The sequence below is a fragment of the Triticum dicoccoides genome, chromosome 4B, assembly GCF_002162155.2.
Source record: "Triticum dicoccoides isolate Atlit2015 ecotype Zavitan chromosome 4B, WEW_v2.0, whole genome shotgun sequence".
NCBI lineage: Eukaryota > Viridiplantae > Streptophyta > Magnoliopsida > Poales > Poaceae > Triticum > Triticum dicoccoides.
In genome coordinates this window covers 75,503,248-75,512,571 of record NC_041387.1, presented here as the reverse complement: position 1 = coordinate 75,512,571, position 9,324 = coordinate 75,503,248, and positions in this window count along the sequence as shown.

Below are 9,324 nucleotides of genomic sequence, written 5' to 3'. Positions count from 1 at the left end.
TTAGACCTGAATAATTGTTATTTGGTGCCAGTGTTGAGCATGAACATTATATCTGGATCTTGTTTGATGCGAGACGGTTATTCATTTAAATCAGAGAATAATGGTTGTTCTATTTATATGAGTAATATCTTTTATGGTCATGCACCCTTGAAGAGTGGTCTATTTTTATTGAATCTCGATAGTAGTGATACACATATTCATAGTGTTGAAACCAAAAGATGCAGAGTTAATAATGACAGTGCAACTTATTTGTGGCACTGCCGTTTAGGTCATATCGGCGTAAAGCACATGAAGAAACTCCATACTGATGGAATTTTGGAATCACTTGATTATGAATCACTTGGTACTTGCGAACCGTGCCTCATGGGCAAGATGACTAAAACACCGTTCTCCGGTACTATGGAGAGAGCAACAGATTTGTTGGAAATCATACATACTGATGTTTGTGGTCCAATGAATGTTGAGGCTCGCGGCGGGTATCGTTATTTTCTCACCTTCACAGATGATTTGAGCATATATGGGTATATCTACTTGATGAAACACAAGTCTGAAACATTTGAAAAGTTCAAAGAATTTTAGAGTGAAGTGGAAAATCATCGTAACAAGAAAATAAAATTTCTACGATCTGATCGTGGAGGAGAATATTTGAGTTATGAGTTTGGTCTACACTTAAAACAATACGGAATAGTTTCGCAACTCACGCCACCCGGAACACCACAACGAAATGGTGTGTCCGAACATCGTAATCGTACTTTACTAGATATGGTGCGATCTATGATGTCTCTTACTGATTTACCGCTATCGTTTTGGGGTTATGCTTTAGAGACAGCCGCATTCACGTTAAATAGGGCACCATCAAAATCCGTTGAGACGACACCTTATGAACTGTGGTTTGGCAAGAAACCAAAGTTGTCGTTTCTTAAAGTTTGGGGCTGCGATGCTTATGTGAAGAAACTTCAACCAGATAAGCTCGAACCTAAATCGGAGAAATGTGTCTTCATAGGATACCCAAAAGAAACAGTTGGGTATACCTTCTATCACAGATCCGAAGGCAAGACATTTGTTGCTAAGAATGGATTCTTTCTAGAGAAAGAGTTTCTCTCGAAAGAAGTGAGTGGGAGGAAAGTAGAACTTGATGAGGTAATTGTACCTGCTCCCTTATTGGAAAGTAGTTCATCACATGAATCAGTTCCTGTGACACCTACACCAATTAGTGAGGAAGCTAATGATATTGATCATGAAACTTCAGACCAAGTTTTTACTGAACCTCGTAGGTCTACCAGAGTAAGATCCGCACCAGAGTGGTACGGTAATCCAATTCTGGAAGTCATGTTACTTGACCATGACGAACCTACAAACTATGAGGAAGCAATGATGAGCCCAGATTCCGCAAAATGGCTAGAGGCCATGAAATCTGAGATGGGATCCATTTATGAGAACAAAGTATGGACTTTGGTTGACTTGCCCGATGATCGGCAGGCCATTGAGAACAAATGGATCTTTAAGAAGAAGACTGACGCTGATGGTAATGTAACTGTCTATAAAGCTCGACTTGTTGCGAAAGGTTTTCGACAAGTTCAAGGAGTTGACTACGATGAGACTTTCTCACCCGTAGCGATGCTTAAGTCTGTCCGAATCATGTTAGCTATTGCTGCATTTCATGATTATGAAATTTGGCAAATGGATGTCAAAACTGCATTCTTGAATGGATTTCTGGAAGAAGAGTTGTATATGATGCAGCTAGAAGGTTTTGTTGATCCAAGAGGTGCTAACAAAGTGTGCAAGCTCCAGCGTTCCATTTATGGACTAGTGCAAGCATCTCGGAGTTGGAATAAACGCTTTGATAGTGTGATCAAAGCATATGGTTTTATACAGACTTTTGGAGAAGCCTGTATTTACAAGAAAGTGAGTGGGAGCTCTGTAGCATTTCTGATATTATATGTAGATGACATATTATTAATTGGAAATGATATAGAATTTATGGATAGCATAAAGGGATACTTGAATAAAAGTTTTTCAATGAAAGACCTCGGAGAAGCTGCTTACATATTGGGCATCAAGATCTATAGAGATAGATCAAGACGCTTAATAGGACTTTCACAAAGCACATACCTTGATAAAATTTTGAAAAAGTTCAAAATGGATCAGGCAAAGAAAGGGTTCTTGCCCGTACTACAAGGTGTGAAGTTGAGTCAAACTCAATGCCCGACCACAACAGAAGATAGAGAGAAAATGAAAGATGTTCCCTATGCTTCAGCCATAGGCTCTATCATGTATGCAATGCTGTGTACCAGACCTGACGTATGCTTAGCAATAAGCTTGGCAGGAAGGTACCGAAGTAATCCAGGAGTGGATCACTGGACAGCGGTCAAGAACATCCTGAAATACCTGAAAAGGACTAAGGATATGTTTCTCGTATATGGAGGTGACAAAGAGCTAGTCGTAAATGGTTACGTCGATGCAAGCTTTGACACTGATCCGGACGATTCTAAATCGCAAACCGAATACGTGTTTTTATTAAACGGTGGAGCTGTAAGTTGGTGCAGTTCTAAACAAAGCGTCGTGGCGGGATCTACATGTGAAGCGGAGTACATAGCTGCTTCGGAAGCAGCAAATGAAGGAGTCTGGATGAAGGAGTTCATTTCCGATCTAGGTGTCATACCTAGTGCATCGGGACCAATGAAAATCTTCTGTGACAATACTGGTGCAATTGCCTTGGCAAAGGAATCCAGATTTCACAAGAGGACCAAGCACATCAAGAGACGCTTCAATTCCATTCGGGACCAAGTCCAAGTGGGAGACATAGAGATTTGCAAGATACATACGGATCTGAATGTTGCAGACCCGTTGACTAAGCCACTCTCACGAGCAAAACATGATCAACACCAAGACTCCATGGGTGTTAGAATCATTACTATGTAATCTAGATTATTGACTCTAGTGCAAGTGGGAGACTGAAGGAAATATGCCCTAGAGGCAATAATAAAGTTATTATTTATTTCCTCATATCATGATAAATGTTTATTATTCATGCTAGAATTGTATTAACCGAAAACACGATACATGTGTGAATACATAGACAAACATATAGTCACTAGTATGCCTCTACTTGACTAGCTCATTAATCAAAAGATGGTTATGTTTCCTAACCATAGACATGTGTTGTCATTTGATTAATTGTCAGGACCCCGACTCAATGTCACATCGATCTAGCCTGTAACACCTCATATCACTTTGCGGCCTCACGCACGGTATTCCCACGGGTGTCGCCTTACCTTTGCCCGGGACCGTTTGCGCCTTTTGGCTCACGTATATGATGATGTCGCTAGCATCCATATGATAAGGAGCCCGGGCTTACATGACTAGTCGTAAACCCAAAGTGGCACAGACTTACAGGGACAGGCATCCATGACCCAGCATCGAACGTGTCGGTCATCAGCAAGTGGGTCCGGGCTATAGCACTGGGCTAGCAGGACTCCGGTAAACCGGGCTGTAGCGGGCTAACAGGGCTCCGGTACTCAATGTGTGACATTTCCCCGAAGGGACAGACACAGGAACGAAGAAGGACACATGCCGGCCAGCCTAAGTGTTCCGGAGCAGTAGCAAGCTACCATGGCTCAATGGAAACACTAGGAGACATTTCCCGGTAAGAGAGGCTACTAAAGATAAACAACTAGATAGTCAGATCCCACACATACCAAGCATTTCCATCATACATACAATATGCTCGATATGTGCAAATACAACAAGGCATCACAACATGACTCTATGACACAAGTACTTTATTTAAAAGCTCAGAGAGCCATACATAACATACATACAAGTACGGGTCACACAACCCACATTCAAGTCATACAGTAATACAAACCAGCAGCGGAAGTAACTTGTCTGAGTACAGACAACTAATAAAATAAAAGAGGCTTGGAAAGCCTAGCTATACTACGTGGACCTTCACAAGCTCAGGATTACCACCTGGGCCTTAGTCTACTCGTCGATGTCAACGTCTACGAAGAACCCATCAGAAGGGGTTGCAGCGCCTTCTGTAAAATGTAAATTATAGCAACATGAGTACAAAGGTACCCAGCAAGACTTACGTCAGATCCTACATACATGCACATTATCAAGAAGGGTTGGTGGAGTTATTGCAGCAAGCCAGCTTTGACTCTTGGCTAAACTATCCTACGAGACTCCATCTTGAAATGGTTTTGCGCATACGAGTCCACTACTCACCACTTCAATACACCACCGAGGATCCACCTTCGTCATCCTACGGAAGAGCCATCCTCGGCACTCACGCTTATCTTGAGATTTTTAGTAGTATCCATTCACTTGTCTATGAACTGTATAGGCAACCAAGTAGTCCTTTACCGCGAACGCGGCTATTCGAATAGATCATGTTAACCCTGCAGGGGTGTACTTCTTCATACATGTTTCCACCACTTAGCGTCTGCACACGACATGTGCTCGGCAGACTTCAAGCGAAAGCCGACGTGGGTGTAGACCACGACCTACCTAAACACCTAAGTCTCTAGTCCAGGTTTATCGCCTATCCAGGTTCCATCCGCAGGGAGTCCGGCCGAGGTTTCCCATACGGCCCCGAACGATGTGTACAGGGTTCCATGACACCTAAAGGGTGTCCGGTATTCCCAGCCACGTACCTACCGCATCACAGCCCACCCCTACGGTCAGCGCCGTCCACGGCCTCCAGTAGGCTACAAACACCAGAAACTACTTGCAACTCCTGGACAGAGGACTAGGGTGAATAAGAAGTCGAGCGGGGTCATATTTCAGGGCCCAATGCATGGTAGTAGCTGTATCTTAAATCACACATACAGATCTCAGTGCTTAAGGTCGGCTTCAATGAAACAACCCACCATGTACTCCTACATGGCCTCTCATCGATACCTTTACCAAATCATGTTCACCACATCACTCTCAATACCGACATGATCATTTCACTCTAGCCCATCACCCAGATGAACCAGACCTGACACGACTCTAAGCATAGCAGGCATAGCAAGGTAGGAACAACACATACATATAGCTCAGTCAACTCCTACACATGCTAGTGGGTTTCATCTAGTTACTGTGGCAATGACAGGTCATGCAGAGGAAATGGGTTCAACTACCGTAGCACACAGCAGTTTGAGACGCGTTGTCTTAATGCAGTAAAAGAGAGCAAGAGCGAGAACATGGGATTGTATCGATATGATCAAATGGTTGGTTGCTTGCCTGATGGATCGATGCACGGATACAGTTCTTCGCTAGGGTAATCATGGTACTCCTCGAAGGCAGAACCTGTCGCAAGAACACCGATACACAACCATCACCAAACAATGTGCGACAATATGATGCATGCATGAAACATGACAACATGAGTGTGTTGGGCTAATGCAACTAAGACCAGAAGGGTTTGAGCCAATTTGAACCAAAGATTCAAATTCCAAACACATTTGTGATCTTAAATAGTGCTTTATCATGTTTTGCACTAAACAGCAAGTTAACTTGTTTAAACATGCATGAAAACAGTACAGATGGATAGATTGGATTTTTCTGATCATTTTTCATATATAACTTGTTTGATTTGGAGTTACAGATTAAAAGTTATGAATTTTTGAAGTTTAAACTATATTCTGGAATTTCCTATATTAGAATAAATCCAGAAATTAATTTATTGCGTCAGCCATGCGTCAGAATGACGTCAGGGTCAACGGAGACGTCCAGGTCAAACCTGACTATGGGTCCAGGGTGTCAGGGTAATTAGTTTAGCTAAAGTTTAATTAAACTAAACCTATTTAGTTAACAGGGCTGGGCTCCACCTGTCATTGACTCATCAGAGTCAACCAGGGCCCACCGTGGTCGAAGTCAACGTCGCCTGCACCAGCGTCTAGCCGCCGGCGAGCCCGACGCGGCGGCGGAAGTGAGTTTGGCCGTTTCGGCAACCAAACGAGCCGCGGAGGGTGGCTATGGGTAGCTGGGAACATGCCGCAACTTCTGGTGGAGTCGGTTGGGGTCGGGGCGGCCGGAATCGGCGCCAGCGACGACCTAGGCGGCCGCTGGAGTTCGGCCGAAGGCGAACTTGAGGCTAGAGGGGTCAGTGAGGTGTGGGGAGTAGTTGGTTAGGGGCTACGTGACGTGGTGAGCACGATGGACACCAAGTGGTGGCCGGAGGATGGCCGGGAGCACGTCGGTGACGAGATCCGCGGCGGTGCGTGCGGGTGATCTTCGTGCGGTGCCTACACGGCTCGGGGGCGAGAGAGGAAGAGTAGGAGGGGTAGCTAGGCTCACAGAGCACCCGTAGAGGCCACCGGCAGGGTCGGGGACGAGCTGATGCGGCGACGGTGTTGAAGGGGATCTCCGGCGACGGCGAACTCGGGCGAGGTCGGTGCGGTGGACTCGGGCCTCACGAGCACGCGGGGCTCGGTTAGCTCGACGAAGTGGACGGCGGCGGAGCTCGTGGACACGGTGGCGCGGCGTGGGGTTGACAGAGAGTGCGTCTACGGCGTAGGCACGGCGGTGGCGGCGTCGGCCATGGCTGGGGAGCGCGAGGGGGAGGAGCTGGAGAGGAGAGGGCGCGTCTGGGGGGTTCGGGGGAGAGAGAGGGGTCGATCCACGGCGTTAGCCAGGCGAGTGGAGCGGCGAGGCAGCGAGCAGGTGCGTGGCACCCATGCGGTGCTCGCCGTCGAGCACCTTGCCTGCTTGCCTGGCCGGCAAGCAGCTCGCTGGCGCGGTGCTGGGCTGGGCCGGCAGGTTGGCCGGTCAGTAGGCGCCAGGTAAGTTTTCTATTTTGTTTTTCTTTTTCTATTTCTCTGCAACTTTGTTGAATTTTTAAAAATACCTAGAAAGTTCCAAAATTCACCAAACTGTTCCTGGTCCATAGTTGGATTATTTCCAACATGAAACATTTCTGTTTGGGAATATTTGGGCATTTGCAATATTTTATATAATTTGAACTACTCAAATTCAAATACTTATGAATTAATCCAAAGACCTTAGGATGACCTAGAAAATGGTGCACCACTTTTGGCAGAGGCTCTGAACCAAAGCAAAGGTGATGAGCATTTTGAAGGGCATTTCAGGTTTATTGAAATAATTTTTAGTAAACCCTAGTTGGATTAAAAGGGGCTCTGGGGGTTTTCTGTCCTTCCCCATTTCAAATTCAAATGATATTTAAACATGATGCACACACTAATGCATGGACTAGCTAGGATGTGACAACTCACCCCCACTCAAAAGAATCTCGTCCCGAGATTTGGGTTCCTCCGGGAAGAAGGCGGGATACTCGAGTCGAAGACGATCCTCCCTTTCCCAAGTTGCTTCATTCTCAGAATGGTGCGACCATTGAACCTTGAGAAACTTGATATTATGACGTCGAGTGGTACGCTCAGCTTGTTCGAGGATACGAACGGGGTACTCTCGATACGTGAGATTATCTTGGAGATCAAGAGTTTCGTGGTCCACTCCACGGATAGGATCCGAGAAGCAACGCCTGAGTTGAGAAACGTGGAAGACATCATGGACTCTGGAGAGATGCGGAGGTAGTTCCAATTGGTAGGCAACTTCTCCTCGTTTTGCGAGAATGCGAAAGGGTCCAATGTAACGAGGAGCCAATTTGCCCTTGATACCGAAGCGATGGGTTCCCTTCAGAGGAGTAACCCGAAGGTAAGCCTTCTCGTCAACCTCAAAAGTCATAGCCTTATGTTTTCGGTCATATTGACTCTTTTGACGAGATTGGGCTGTTTTCAACTTTTCACGAACGATGCGAACTTGCTCTTCTGCTTCCTGAATCATATCCGGGCCAAAGAATTGTCTTTCCCCGGTTTCTGACCAGTTAAGAGGCGTTCGACACCTTCGTCCATAGAGAACTTCAAAAGGGGCCTTGCCCAAGCTGGATTGATAGCCGTTGTTATAAGCAAATTCGGCAAATGGAAGGCATTTCTCCCACTCCATTCCGAATGAGATAACAGAAGCTCGAAGCATGTCTTCTAGAATCTGGTTGACGCGTTCCACTTGACCACTTGATTGAGGGTGGAAAGAGGTACAAAAAGAAAGGCGGGTTCCCATAGCATTTTGGAAACTTTCCCAAAATCGAGAGGTGAAAAGGCTTCCTCGATCTGAGTTAATTTCCAAAGGAACACCATGGAGAGACACTATTCGGGAGATGTATAAGTCTGCCAATTGACTAGCGGTTATACACTCGCGAACAGGTAGGAAATGGGCTACTTTGGAAAGACGATCAACAATGACGAAGATAGCATTATTCCCTCTCTTGGTCCTGGGAAAACCGGTGATGAAGTCCATACCAATTTTATCCCATTTCCATTCAGGAATAGCTAGGGGTTGAAGGGTGCCAGCAGGCCGTTGATGCTCTGCTTTTACACGACGGCAGACGTCGCAGTTAGCAATATACTGAGCAATTTCTCTTTTCATCCTAGTCCACCAGAACCTCTGGCGTAGGTCCTGATACATCTTGGTACTACCCGGATGAATGGTGAGAGGAGATTCATGAGCCTCCTTAAGGATCAACTGCAGTAGATGCTGGTTCTTGGGAACCACTAAATGGTTCTCAAAGTACACAACACCATGATCATTTGTGGAGAAACATCTAGCACCTCCGCTAGCAATGTTCTCCTTGATCTTAGATATTCCCTTATCTTGCTTTTGGGCAGCGATGATTTGATCCGTAAGAATAGGTTTCGCCACCAAGGTGGAAAGAAAACCTTGAGGAACAATGTGAAGGTTAAGCTTCCGAAATTCCTCATGGAGAAGCGGTTGACTTTGTTGTAACATCAGGTTGCTACAATAAGATTTACGACTTAGCGCATCAGCCATGACATTGGCTTTCCCTGGGGTGTAAGTTATTCCTAAGTCGAAATCTGTGATCAACTCGACCCAACGTTTTTTCCTGAGATTTAACTCCGGTTGGGTGAATATATACTTCAGACTTTGGTGATCAGTGTAGATTTCGCAACGATTACCGAGAAGATAATGTCGCCATGTTTTGAGTGCATGGACTACAGCTGCAAGCTCTAGATCATGAGTGGGGTAGTTTTCCTCATGTGGGTGTAGTTGCCGTGAAGCATAAGCAATTACGTGTCGATCTTGCATGAGAATACAACCTAGTCCTTGTCGCGAGGCGTCGCAGTAGATAACAAAGTCCTTAGAGAAATCTGGCGGTACCAATACGGGAGCAGATGTCAGGCGTCTTTTCAGTTCCTGGAAACTGTGCTCACATTGTGGAGTCCACTCGAACTTTTTATCTTTCTTGAGGAGTTCGGTTAGAGGTTTGGCAACTTTGGAGAAGTTCTCGACAAAGCAACGACA